The following is a 15046-nucleotide window of genomic DNA, read 5'->3' on the forward strand; positions in this document are numbered from 1 at the left end:
AATAGAATAATGAAATATCTCTCTCTCCCTCTCCCTCTCCCTCTCCCTTTCTATCTTGTTTCCTTTTTCCTGGCTTTTCCACATTATATTTAAATTTGTGGATTATATTTAAATTGGTGGATATAAGCATTTTATCTTCTAGCATACCAAGTGAAATCTTAATTACCAATTGATTAGAGAATGAAAAGGTTGTTTGGATGGTCTGTTTTGCCCCATTTGCTATTAATCAGTTTAGAAACTGATTTCAGTATATGTGAAAAAAAACAGCATAGGGAGATGCACTTATACCATGTAAGAATCTTGATGAGATAGAAGAAATATTAAGAATAGATTTTTCCTTTTGGGTTCCTAGAAGTATCCTCATAATTCTTGACCTCTTTCCTCCAGATCTGATCCAATGAATGTGAAGCTAGTAAACTGCATTTTTTGCTGGAGTAACAGCAGAATGTAAGGAGAAACAAAGCTAATTGAGGGACAGGGAGTGGGAGGGAAGTTGGCGAAGGTTGAGGAGTCATGCCTAAATGAAGTTATTAATTTGATGGCAAAAATAGCTAGATCAGTCTAAAAACTACTTCATTTGATAATGCTATCTTTTAGTTTTTCTTAGTTCAGGGAATCCGGGAAAGTATATTGATAACTTATTATTGGAACCAAAATTAGTAATCATGTGTATAATACATATGGTCTCTGAGAACATGCCCATACAAAACCGTTAAACTGTTGCTGAAGGTTAAAGCTACATGTCATATTAAGGATAGAACTCATCTTTTCCTTCAGAGCAGGGCATTCTTTCACATCCTTCAAACATTATCAGTTGGCATCCTCTATGCATCCTCTTCCCTAATTCTAGTGCGGAATTAAAACTAAGATGGAATTAAACAACCAATTGTAGCCTTGAGAGTGAATGGCACTAACACAAAGCTGAATGATGTGTTCATGTTGGTTATTGTCAGCATGCAGTTCTTAGAGGAGTAGAGAAATCATGAAATCTGTGCAGCATAATTAGAACTCTTTGCTGCCTCCTTTCTGATTTAGCTGCCACTGCTCATCTGCAGAGTAGAGGTGTCATTTCACTACTAGAATCCACACACTTCACAGGCTTCACAGCAGTGTGAGAAACAGTGGAGAAAGAAGGGTTAGATTAGATAGAGCAGGGATGAAGCAACATACAGTATTTTAAGGTGTGAATCATCTTGTGACACCAGACTATTTTTACTCACTCAAGGGACTGATTTGACTCTCTGGATGGGAGAGGCTTTGTTTAGAAATTACCCTTTCCTTTTTGCTTGTCTGTGGTATTACTGTTGGAGATAGTTGAGCTTGGGATAAGTTTTGCCATCGTTGCTAAAATAGGATGGAAATTATATGTTGGACACATTTTTTTTTTTCATTTTAGTTATGAAATGCTGTAGTTGTGTTATAGGGTTTGTAAGGGAAATTAGAAAGCCACTTGGCTTTTAAATATTTTTAAATATTTTACTGCTCCTCCGAAAGGATTTGGAAATGAAATACAAGTAGAAGATTCTAATATTAAGTTCTGACCAAATATAAACGTGTTCAAAATAAAGTGTTCAAAGGCCTCCTGTTTAGTTGCCAGTTTTGATCTTTACCTTCAGTAATTAAGCCTGTTGCTTTTTATTTTTAATTGCAGAGGTAGACATGTAAAATGCTTGGTATTCCCACCTCCCTTCACCCCCCTGCACTCCTCTCACCTTTGCTTCATTCAATAAAAGCCCAGATCAGAAAGGCTTCTACCGGTCCATGCTCACAGATTTCTCATGGAGAGCTTTTTGTGTGTATGTGATCCAGGTAGATGTCTTCCCATTTTTGAAATCAGGTCATGCCAGTGTGTACCCAGAAAGCTTCTATAGCCACCTGCAACGTGGCTCTATTTTGTTCTATTGTCATGCTAGGTATTTTCCTGCCTATTACTGAATGGCTGTGGTTTTAGAAACAGCTGGATGATTAGTGGCGTATTGCCCATTTTTCACCCAGATGCTTTATTACCGTGTAGAAACAACCCATGTGGAATGAGCTGGGAGGATAATAGCAAAAAAATCTTGCTCTGGTGCAACTGTTGTTATTAGGAATTTAATCAAGAAAATGAAGGGCAAACTGTTTTGGCTGTTGTTCGATTTACAAACATGTTGTTAGACACAGCATACTCATTTCCATTCCTAGGCAAAGCAGTTGATTTACCAACTCTGAAAATGTGTCTTGAGATATTCCTTAGGCTACCCAGCCGTGCTTTGGCTGTTACATTTATTTGCTTAAGGGGAAATGTCTACACATGATGAGGCATCCCCTGAGTGTTCCATTCACTGCTGGCTAGAGGAGCTGACAAGGCGGACAGGCTCCAGCTCTCTCCCTGGCCAGTCTATTTTTAGTTCGGTCCCTTTGTAACTAACTTCAACCCAAACTAGAGGGGTTGGAGTTCAAATACAGTGAAATGTTTTATTGGGACAATTCTCAGGTTGATGGAATTGTTTGCTATTGTGAAAGGGACACATTTAATTTAGGTTCTGTTTGTTAGATCCTCACCAGGGCTAAAATTAGAATCACAAGGGAGCATGGACTTCTTTTCCTTCACCAATTATTTTTCAACAGATGTTGGTTAAGCTTATGCTAGGTTGACTGGGCTGTGCCTGTGTTTCTAATCTCTAAATGTGCGAACACTTCAGAGAATCACACTCCGTGTAGAGGATTTTTTTAGTTACGGGAAGATTCATCTTTCTAAATAGCAGATTCTTAATAATAATAATAATAATAATAATAATAATAAATAAACAAACAAACCTTTCCTTTTTTCTCCCCAGAATCTATATGTGTGGCTGGATCTAATTTTTCCTGGAAAAGTGAACTGCCAAGCTATCATGCTTTAATGATATCTCTAATAAAATTTATCCTGTGTTCTGTAATGTGCTTCATTTTCTGAATAGCTTCTGTATAAACTGCATAACAAATGGGACCAAATTCAACTTGACAATTCAGTTTTTTAAATGATTCTTGTATGAGCAATAACAATAGTCAGTGCTTTCAAATAGTATGTGGTTAAATTATAACAGAAAGAGGGAGGGGAGCAGATTTGACTGAAACTAATAAACACATCTGTGAAATAGTAGACAATACCTATATTTTTTATTCCAAGGTTGTTGTTTTTTTGTTTTTTGTTCTTTTAATGAAACCTATTTGTATCATTCTCCTTGGGAAAGGTTTGAGTGCCATTGATGATACATCAACATTTTTTTTTTTTTTTTTTTTACTTTAGTAAAGAACTGAGTTAGTTTCTTGGATAAATTTTAAAAAGATTGTTCTTTTGGGGGGACATTCCTTCTTAGGCAAGCCAAATGAAATGAATCGATTATCTGGTTAAGTCAGGGCAGTTGATGCAGAGGTTGGAGATCTTTCTGAGGTGCCTTCTGTCTCTATCTGATCTCATAGGTGTTGGCTTGGCTTCAATTTCCTTTCAAGATGATGTCTGGTTCCTTTTCCTTAGAGTTCTGGCTTTCACACCTGAAATACTGTTGTACTCACATTTTCAGCTCTCTTCAACCAGCTTTAACTTCTTAAGAATAGCTCGGGCTTCTATGAAATGTATCCTAAGGACTGTTTGTTTTCTGAGTGTTTTGGAACATACATTAGAGATCTTTTAGATTTTAGTCTTCCTTCAAGCCAAACAACAATTATCTTTAATTGAAGTCCCTTCTATTTGAAGCCAAAAACAGTTGGCCCAGTCAGTGAAGGAGCAAAAAAGCCAAGCTGATTGTCTGGCATTGGGAAGCCATTGATTCAATTCTGCTTCATTTGAAGCCATTAGTTTCAAACATCCTGTATTCTCTTTAAAGTTGGAGAGTTTCCAGTTGCTATCTATTCTGTCAGTGAAATACTTTTAATTGTAAAACCATTATTTTGTGGGATTTTAAAATGTTTTAGGTTAGCAAACTGCTACTATTCCTTTGCCTTAGAAATGTGACATTTTGCATATTAAATGAAAATGAAACCATTATTTATGTGATTTTTTAAAAAAAAAAGCCAAGGTGATTTTTCTCTTCCCCATTTTTTAGGAAAGTATTTGCAAACCTTAGGGATGTATATTTTAACCTAAATTAGCAGATACTTAGTTAATGTTTGAAGATTTTCAGGCAAGTAACTGAATTACTCATTATTATAGTATGAAGGGGGAAATCACTAACAATTACCTTACACATTGGAAATTGGAGATGGAAGGAGGTGCCTCCGGTAGGTATTGATCAGATACCATAGGTGTTGGCTCAGCTTTCCATTGGCTTTTTTATTTGCAGTTTCTGAAAGAGACTGAGGGGGATGGATGCCAAAACATTCTATGTGGCTCATTCAGAAGTCCTTTAATGGAAGCCAAGTGCATTTAAAATACATCAGATTGTTCTATTCTTAACTAGAGGATGTAATTTAAAAATGTGATATTATATTAAGTAGATTACATTTCTGAGATTAAAAAAAATTCTATTATATAATATTACCTTACTTAGGGCCTATTTTTTTTTTTTTTTAGACATATTAAATAGCCTAACAGGCTGTGTGTGAATGTTCTCAGAATAGAGTTAGACAATTTGAAAGTCTATCTCCCTGGAAAAGCAATATGTTTTCAGAAAAAAAGTCTCTTTATGTAAACATTCGAACATAAATATATTAACCTAATATTGTTAACTCTTATTTTAGATCTTGATTTTATAATTTGCTCTAGGTTTCACTTTTTTTGATATTGAATGGATGACATCATGAATTATTTATTCCTATTAGAATAAAACTTTTCCTTAAAAGTATGAGAGACTAATAATTTGTACAGATTGAGACCTTAGAGAATTAGCACACAAAACAAACATTTCTCTTTTTATTGCTCATGTAGGGCAATTTCTCAGTAATCATATTTTTCTGCTTTTTAAAATTTCAAACTCACATTATTTAACTAAGTATTTATTGTAGCCTGGACATACCGTATATCAAAACCCAACTGTTTGCCATGAAGAAGTAAATCTCTTAGTCATCCTAAAATAATATTAAAAGTATCTTGTAGTAAAACTCTCATCAGAAAGATGGTTTCATGGCATGTACTCAAGGTCAGTATTACTGGCAGCTGGAAGGTCTTTAATGGAAAGTGCAGACAACTTAAGTAATTCAGTTTCATTTTTAAAAAGTTCAGATTCTTGAATGTTGTCATACCTCCAATCTTTTAAATCACACTATTTCTCAAACATTAATTATCAATAAATGGTCAATTGAGAAATTGGGGATGAAGTATAGAAGATTTTGCTATTAAATTGAAAACTTTATATTTTTATTTTGACACTGTTGTTACCCCTATAAGCAAGCTCTATTTATGGCCAATTTTTTTTTATTTTCTAACCGATAACAAGAGCAAGAAGTTCCTAGTCAGATTAATCATGAATAAGTAAAATTTGCCTTTGTGTGTTTGTGCTAATGATTATAATACAAACCTATTGTTTTGTCATTTCTGTCCTTACTGAATGAATTACATTCAGCATGGCCAGCGGTGAACCTGAGGAGGGGCAGTGAAGTATTAAAAAAAACAGAGAAGAGAATATAGTTGCGACCAGGTGGATCATTGTGCTCGGATGAGGAAACAGTGACCCTGCCTGTAAGCAGGATCTTTATTTTATAGTCAGATCACACAAAGCAAAACAAGGGCAAGATATTTACAGTGTTCTTGTGAATTTCAAATCTGCTTCTTTCCTGTTGTTGCCAGTCTCTGAACTCTATCAAGCTCTGTTTAGGCAGCACTTGCTGCACCTTTCCCACCCCCTTTTGCAGCCCACATCACTTAGCTACCTAGGACTGCAGGGTCAGACTACAAGGTCAAGCTTACAACCACAGCCTTTTGGCTATAATTGTGCTTGGAGGGCTTTGCCCTCTAAGCTGGGACTTGTATGTGGCTCAGACACAAGTTAGTCTGAGGCTTGATCCTGTCCAAATGCTATAGCTATTCTCCACACTTACCCAGCTAATATCACATATTACTAATTTGTCAATTTCCAGGGAAGCATTTAGGTTGTATGCTTTGCAACAGCTCCCAGTTATAAGGTGGACAGACACAGTTACTGTCCATCACTACCAGTATATACTTTGAACATATTTGTCCTGAAAGCTTTTATTTATTTATTTTCTTTCTCAGATTCTCTGGAAACAATGTTTAATTTTATTTAGGGAAATGGTTATTTTTAGAAGAGTGTAACTAATCCATCTTTGAAGTGAAGATCACATGACAACAGAGTGTTTGGGAGAAGCAGTTGTACGCTTCTGTAATTTTGGCCCATTAGCTTGTTTGTCCATGCCCAAATCAAGATTGAACAAAGTGACTAATATATGCTTCTTATCTGAAGTGTTTTAAAGGAGACATACATGGCTGACAAAAGGTTCTTCATTTGTATTCATGCTAGTGGAAGATAAGCTTCATATTTAGCTTGGCTTATGTACTTAATGACATTGGAAACTCAAGGAGGTGTGGTGTGCTTTGTGCATTCCAGCAATTTGTAAGAGGCTCTGGGAGCATTTGAATTGTTCCACTATATGGATGAGACTAACCAAATTATTTACTCATTGCTTTTAAAGTGTGTTTATCTCATGTTGGTATTTTAGAGTATAAATATCATGATCAAATGTACCTACAATGGCATGTGCTCATAAAGAAAACAGTTATGTAATTAAGGCTAGAGGAATTATTTTAAATATTTTTGTTACTAAAAGATTACCATATCATGTTCTCAACATCTATATAATAAAACCCTAATATGGAAATTGACTGAGTGGCAGAACGACCGGCAGACTGATCTCTATGATGACCCTGCCCACCAATTGCCCCACAGAGGGAGGTGATGAGCGGCAGTGGGTGGGACTGGCCAGTGGGTGCCAGCAGGGGCCTGCAGGGATCTGCCCTGATCACTGGCCAGGCCCAGGGACCCTTCTCTGATTGGGAACAGCCTCTTAGATTTAAAAATTAAAACCTGGCAAGGCTACTCTAACACTGAAAAAACAGGATGATGCAGTGATGATATGCATGGACTCTGGCTTGCACATTTTGTGATCAGTCCTGAATCTGACACTTATAATTGTGTGACAAAGCCAATTACTGAACTTTTCTCTGCCTCAGTTTTTCCACCCATAAGATGGGGAAAATGGTACTACTGCCTCAGAAAAAATCATGTTATGTACTACTTTTTATAATCAGGGCAAAAAAATGCAGCTGCTCATACAACAGCAAGATGCCTTTCACCTGCATGAAAAGTATGGCCACTGGTGCATGCAGCATCCCAGATTGTGAGAGGGTTGTCTGACTGCCAGTTTAGGCCCAATCCAGGATCAGGCCTAAACCAGCAGTTGGAAATCCCCTGAGGGCACAGCCTGGGCTGAGCTCCCCTCCTGCACCCCCCCCCCTCTTCCCCTGTGCATGAATTTTGTGCACTGGGCCTTTATTGTAAAATAAAGGAAATGGAGCAGGGATAAGGGGTGGGAGGTGATTTGTTATCCTAACTCTAGTTCCTTTTTCCCTAAGCATCTTTATGCTACCTCATTTCATGAAAACATATTTATATCTCAGTTATTCTTTTCTAAGGACATAATATCACTACCTTCTTCCTGTTGCTACATATTTATTTTTATTTTGATATTTTTGCTATGATTTTGTATCTGCACCACATTCTATCAACTCAATTTGCACAGCTTCTTGTTCATTCCAGTCTGATGGATATTTTCTAAATTGCTTTATTTTTTTCATTACAAACAAAACTGTGATAAATAGCCTCATGAATAAATATTTGAAAATTATTTTTAAAGCTAGTTTCTAAGAAAAAGTTGTTTGTTTTTAAATAAAAGGATTTTAATTTTAAATGATATTACAGTCTTTTCCAATATCATATGATATATTAATAATGAATCTAGCAGGGCAAGAAATAAATTTGGAAACTAATTCATTTGCTGTTCTCTGCAGTTTAACAAGCATTAATCATTTAACTGTTATCAATAATGTAACGGATATGTGTTGACTTTAGCTTTGCCTAGTCATATAGCAAATAGTTTGAGATTACAAATGTTGTTTAAGCAGCCCATAACCAAGTGGTCCATGTTGGTTCTCTGCTCTCCTATTTTAAGCAGACTCCTTCTGTACCTTTTCATCTGGCTCATTGTGATCAGGTTAATTACCCCCTCCTCCCTCCTGTCTACCTGAAGGGCCTGCCTTCAGCTCTCTAATTTTTATTAACTCCACCATCATATGCCCCTCATTTGCCCATAAGATAACATAGTATCCTGAACTAGCTAATTTGCTCTGTGGTTTATGAAGGGCTTCATGCTAACTTAATCAAAGGATACTTAATAATAGGACACAGGTTTTATCTTCCATTCCATTTCTCCTCTTTCCCCCCCGCCCCCTTCTCCTTCAGTTTCTTTTCTTCTTCTTTTTTTCTGATTTGATATCTGGATTTTCACTGACTTGATGTTTCAGTACTAAGGGATAAAATGGAAAACTCTCAGCCCACTTCTTTCTTCTTTCTCACCTACTTAAAATTGGGAAGTCCTTTAGAAGAGCTTAAAACTGTTAGGATTAGCCCTGGCCTGTTTGCTTAGTGGTTAGAGCATTGGCCCATGGACTGAAGGAAGAATCTAGGTTCAATTCCTAGTCAGGGGCATATACCTAGGTTGCATCTCCAATCCTGGCCTGGGTCGAGAGCTTGTGCAGGAGGCAACCAATTTACGTGTTTCTTTTACATTGATGTTTCTCTCTCCTCCCACTTTACATCCTCTAAAAATCAATGGGCAAAAATATCCTTGGTTGAGGACTAATAAACAAAAAATAATTAAAAAACAAAACTGTTAGGTGAAAGCTTACTAGTCTGTCTCCCAATAGGAGGTTGAGCTGCATAGAAGAATAAACCTTATATTCATATGGCAGTTATCTATGAATATATCATTCCTGATATGAGACCAGTCTTCAGGCAATTCAAGTATTTCTAGAACTTTGGGTTTTAGCATTTCTGGATTCTATTTCTAGTTCTAACACTAATTTTGGCTTCAGATCTTATAGATATATTTATTTTCTCTATGCCTTAGGCTCATTGTGCCCTGGATCTGATGAAACCAGATTCAAGAAAGATGGATAAATTCCCATCAGTATTTTGTAAAGTGCTTAAAGATTTGAATTATAAATTGGTTTACATGTTACCATAAATATCAAGGATCATTTTCCACGTATGAAGCCACTCTAAAATTTAGTGTCCTACAACAGTGGACAGTTATTAGGTATAATTTTGTAGGTTGACAATTTGTGTTGGGTTCAGCTGGATAGTTTTTAAGCTGTCCCATGTATGCGCCATGTTTGTCCCAGATGGCCTCTAATACATGCCTGGAGGTTAATAGGGGTGATCAATCCCTGTGTCTTCAGCAGCTAGCAGGGTAGCATGTGCTTCTTCACATGGCAGCTGGCTTCCAAAAGCCACAAAGAGGGCAAATATGATAAAAGGTTTTCTCGAGCCTGTGTTTGCATCTTATGTGCTAAGATTCCATTAGGCAGACAAGTCTGTTACATGGCAAGCCCAGATTCAAGGAGTAGATAACAGAGTTCATTTTTCGATTAGAGGAGCTATGAACTATTTATGGCTTTTTTTTTTTCTTTTTCAGGTGACAATAGCATGTGACCAGATTTCTTTTGAAAATGAATCTATCCCAGAACAAGTATTTTAGAAATAGCTGTCCCTGTCTATGAAGAGAATGCATGGAGAATAAGAAAATATTTTAAGTTAGCCTACTTTTTAAACTCTCTTCTACCTAGTACCCCTTGGGTTATTTATGGAATCTGGATTATATGTGCTTGTGAATTTTGTAGTTTATACAAAGGGCTTTAAAGTTATTTTGATCTCTGTTAGGTTTTTTTTTTTTTTTTTTTTTTTTAAATTCCTTCCTGAGAAAATGATAAGCTCCAAGAGATAAAGGATTGATTACTTCTTTTGGTATTTTCTTCCAGTCTAATGGTTTACTCATAGTGTTATTGGCTAATCTATAGGTTCCATAGATAAGAATTTCACATGAAGCATGATTACATAATTTTGTTATATTTGCTTATGACTCAGTGCTTCTTAGCCATTATTTATTACAATTATTTGAAAAAAACTAAACTTTGTATTAATATGAACTGCTTTTTGTGTGCCTTGAATTTTAAGCTAAGAATATTGCTTTTTATTATGAATTTAAAGCTTATCTACTATGATTTTATTACAAAATGCATTCCCCTCTATGGATCTGTCTTTTGTATGTGGTACACTCGAATTTCATCAAGCAGTAGGTCAATTCTAGTCAGAGGCCTATGAAACATCTGGTATTGAAATGTGCTCAATTTGGTATTTGTTGAGTGTGTATCATTCTTGTAATACATCTTCAAGTGATTTCAGAGCTTTCATATTGGCTGATTACTGGTATCAATAATAGTTAATGCTAAAGTTGGTACTTCTATTGCCATGTTCATAGATGTCTGGCAGTCATGTGATGTACTTTTTTTCTAATGTACCTGAGAGAAAATGACTTGAGAATTACCGTATTGTTCCCCTCATTAAGGCATAAAAGATGTCTTTCCAAATGCAGTTGATGGTATTATTTATTAGAAAATTGTCAATATTTTAAGGATTTTGGAAAGTATAATTGATGTAGCATATAAATCCATTTATTTAGAGAAGTTCTCATCAATATGCCTACTCGTATAATAATATTTACTTAATTATCTCCCGTATTGTTTGTATAGACATGTATATGTGTGTATCTTTTTCTCTATGGTTCAAAAGTCTAAAGTTTTTATTCCCATTCATAAAATATTTTTGAATGTTTCCTTTGCCATGTTTAAATTTTATAAATGAAAATTGCTATTATACCCAAATAGCAGTTAGACTACAAAGTCAGTGCTTTGGGTAACATTAGGATTCTTTAATAAGCAAAGACAATTCTTTTCTGTGGATACCTCCATCAGTTACATTTCTTATAGCAGTAACTTCTCTATACACACCAGACAACAGAGCCCTTAAAATGTGCTCTGGATGCATATAGATTAAATTTTGAATAATAATATTAAGTAGAGTTTCCTAAGCACTTCCTTACCAGAAAGTAGGCATATCCACTGCTTGGTACGAGTGGCTTCATTTCATACTCCATTGTCAAGTATATCTTGAGAAAACCACCAAAAAAGCAGAAGTATATATTTAATGAAAGAAGACAGTAGTAGTCAAAAGGTACTTCCTAAATTCACTATGCTTAATCATTTTTAAGAATTTTTGTTAAATTTATTGGGGTGACATCCTATATAATGAAAGCCAATATGCAAATTATCCCCTCAACTGGAGTTAGGCTGGGAGTTCGACAACTCAACCAGTTGCTATGACACGCACTGACCACCAGGGAGCAGATGCTCCAACCGATAGGTTAGCTTGCTGCAGGTGCTGGTGATCTGGACTGGAAAGTAAGCTGTGAGGTGAGAGCTGCCAGGAAGCTCCCAGTGTTTGGAGGTGGGTGGGGGCGGGAGGGAGGAAGGACTGGGTGGCGTGGGAGGCTGCTACATGTGATCCAAGAGCTGTGGTCTGTGCAGCCCTCCGCAGCCTGTGGTGTTCTCTGTGCGCAATTTATAATCTTCAGAGCTGCTGTTTTTTATTTGTTGAGTTTTACTAACTACTCCAGGAGAGTGGGTAGCACCATTATTGGGGAGAGGTCAGTTAGGGGTGACCAGGCCAGTGGGAGGGGTGCAGTTGGGGTTGAGCAGGCTGATAGGGGAAGCAGTAAGGGGTGACCAGGCAGGCAGGCAGGTGAGTGATTAGAAGCCATCAGACCAGGATTGTGAGAGGGATATCTGACTGCTGGTATAAACCCAATTCCTGGGATTGGGCCTAAACCAGCAGTTGGACATCCCTTGAGGGGTCCTGGATTGGAGAGGGTGCAGGTTGGGCTGAGGGAACTGCCTCTCCCCCCTTGTGCATGAATTTCATGCACTGGGCCTCTATATATGCCTAATATGCTAAATGTCCAACCAAGCAGTCAAAAGACCTGTTGCTATGACATGCACTGACCATTAGGGGACAGATTCTCTGAGCAGTAGGTTAGTTTGCTGCTGGGGTTCAGCTTGGGACTGGGCGAGATGGCCCTGATTGGCCCCAATCACTGGCCATGCAGAGGGATTCCACCCATGCATGAATTTTGTACACCAGGTCTCTTATTTGGTTAATAAAATTATATAGGTTTTAAATGTACAATTCTATAATATGTCATCTGTTTAAAGTCAAGTCTCCTTCCATCACTATATTATTTGGCCCCTTTACTGTTTTCTTCACACTAACTCTGTTTTCTTTCAGAATATTTATTTAGGTTTTTATAAAGACACAAATGGTGTCCTTACAGGTCATTTCTTATGTACTTTTTGCCCAATGATACGGTTGTTAATATTAAAAAGCCAAAAAAAAAAAAATGCTCAAAAGAGAGGTGACAGGGACTAGAACTGAAGGATCTAGAAGAATTTGCAATCTATAATAATAAACGCATAATATGCAAATTGACTGAACATGGGAACAGCAGAATTACCTTCCAGATTTCCTTCTAGACAGACGACCTTCTGGACAAAGCTGGGGCTGCGAGAGCCAAGGCAGCCAGGGCTGTAAAAGCCTACCCTTGCCCGAATTTCATGCATTCAGCCTCTAGTATGGAATATTTGTCAAAAATAGTGGGGCAGACTTAGACTTCTCTCTGTGGCCTTTTCCACATTGATTATACTTTCAGACATCTCTATATCACTGTAAAATGTGAATAATCACATTCAAGAAGCAGGAGTGGCCATACCTGGTTTGGCTCAATGGATTGACCTTCAGCCTGTGGACTGAAGGGTCCCAAGTTTGATTCCAGGCAAGGGCACATGCCCTAGTGATCCCCTGTAGGGGGTGTGCAGATCTCTCATCATTGATGTGTCTCTCTCTCTCTCTCTCTCTCTCTCTCTCTCTCTCTCTCTCTCCCTCCCTCCCTCCCTCCCTCTCCATTTCTCCCCCTCTCCCTCTCTGAAATCAGTAAAAAATATTTTTTTTTTTTAAAAAGAAGCAGGAGTGACAAAAACAAAACAAAACAAAACACAAACTATTTTTTTGGACCATGTATTGCTTGTTTGCACTTACCTGCAGTGGCTATCCTACTCATAAGGTCTTCCACTGAATTATGGTCCTCCTTCTTATCCAGCAGTTGTGAAGTAGCTGAATGGATAGGTGAAGCTCTGAGGAAACAAGCCCCACCAGGATAATCCAACCCATTGATCCTCAAATGGTAAATTAAAAATGCTCCTTAATTTATCCTGGAAAATATGGCAAGATCAGACCCACACCCTATTTTTTTCTCTATATTATTTTTTTTCTTTAAAATAATCTCTATTCAGGCTTAAGTTTTTTGTTTTTTTTTGTTTTTTACAACAAGCAGTATTCACTTAAAATACAAATTATAGAAGTCTGACAAATATATACACCCATGAATCCAATACTACAATTAAGATTCCTGATGCTAGCAACCTGTGAAACCTGCATTTTGTCACTATAGATTAGTTTCAATTTCTAGAAGTTTATATAAATGATATAAACTATAACCTCTTTTGTTTCTGGTACTTTTACTTAGCATAATTTTTTAAATTATATTTTTTATTGATTTCAGAGAGGAAGGGAGAAGGAGAGAAAGATAGAAACATCAATAATGATAGAGAATCGATTGGCTGCCTCTTACATGCCCCCTACTGGGGATCAAGCCGACAACCTGGTAACATGCCCTTGACCGGAACTGAACCTGGGACCTTTCAGTCCAAAGGCCAATGTTCTATACATTGAGCCAAACCGGCTATGGCTCAGCATAATGTTTTTGATTCATCATGTTATTGCATGTGTCACTAGTTAGTTTCTTTTTAATGCTGAGTACTATTTTATTGTATGGTTATACCACATTTTGTTTATCCCTGTACTTGTTGGTGGAGATTTAGATTTTCCATATTCTATTTTGATGTTTTTCTCCAAATCTTGGGTTTAGTGCCACCTGCTAATTGTGTCATGTCCTTAAATTTTATTCATCTTTTGTCATTTACTACTTGGATATAAACTTCCCTCATTCAATACAAGAAACCAATATATCATGAAAGTTTATATAGGATATGTATATTTAAGTGGAATATATTTAAGGATATGTATAAAATTTTTAGTTCTTAATGATTTCTTTCTCAAAGGAAATTGCTTCTAATCAAGAATGGGTAATCTTTTTCTCCAGAGGTCACTTTGATCGCTGGCCATTTTGTCACTTTGATGGCAGCAATATGAGGATTTGTGGAGAAATACACGCTGACATATAAGCAGACCAGCAGTCTGCTGACAGAGCACTTCCTTGGTTCAAAGAAATAGTGATGACATTTAGAGGGATTTCAGTTATAAAAGATGATAAATGAAATGTAGAGTTTTCTGTGTTCCCCATTCAAAATTTAACATTTTTGAGACCTTCATTAGTGTTTTTTTTTGTTTTTTTTTGTGTGTGTATGTGTGTGTTTTTTTTAAAGTGACAACCTTCTGACCCAGAAGTTGCAAATTTTGAAGAACAATTTTGCTCCTGCCAACTAAGGTTTAGCATAGCAACTGAAGTTAGGAGCAATGTGAGTTTAGGCATCCTGTTTTTAAAAATTTTCTCTTAGATATTTTCTTTTAAATCTTCACACTTAGCCTCCTAAATCTAGTATTAATGTCTGAGTAGCTTCACATTTTTAAGTTCTCTGGGATCCACTGTTTTTCTGTTCTCTCTTCCTCCTCTGGTTTTCTTCTTCTTTCATTTTCCCATCTGCATTTGCATTTCTCCCTTTTTCTCCCTCCTTTCTTATAGCCACAAAGATTCTTTAGGCAAGAGAAATTATTCTGCTTTGACTATCTTGCCTATGAAATTTTGCTCTCCTAACACAGAAATCTCAATGATGCTGCTGGAGTGAGTTCTGTATCTTATACCCTGGCACAGCTCCTGGAACTGGTCT

This window comes from Pipistrellus kuhlii, unplaced genomic scaffold (genome assembly GCF_014108245.1).
Source record: "Pipistrellus kuhlii isolate mPipKuh1 unplaced genomic scaffold, mPipKuh1.p scaffold_m20_p_9, whole genome shotgun sequence".
NCBI classification, from domain to species: domain Eukaryota; kingdom Metazoa; phylum Chordata; class Mammalia; order Chiroptera; family Vespertilionidae; genus Pipistrellus; species Pipistrellus kuhlii.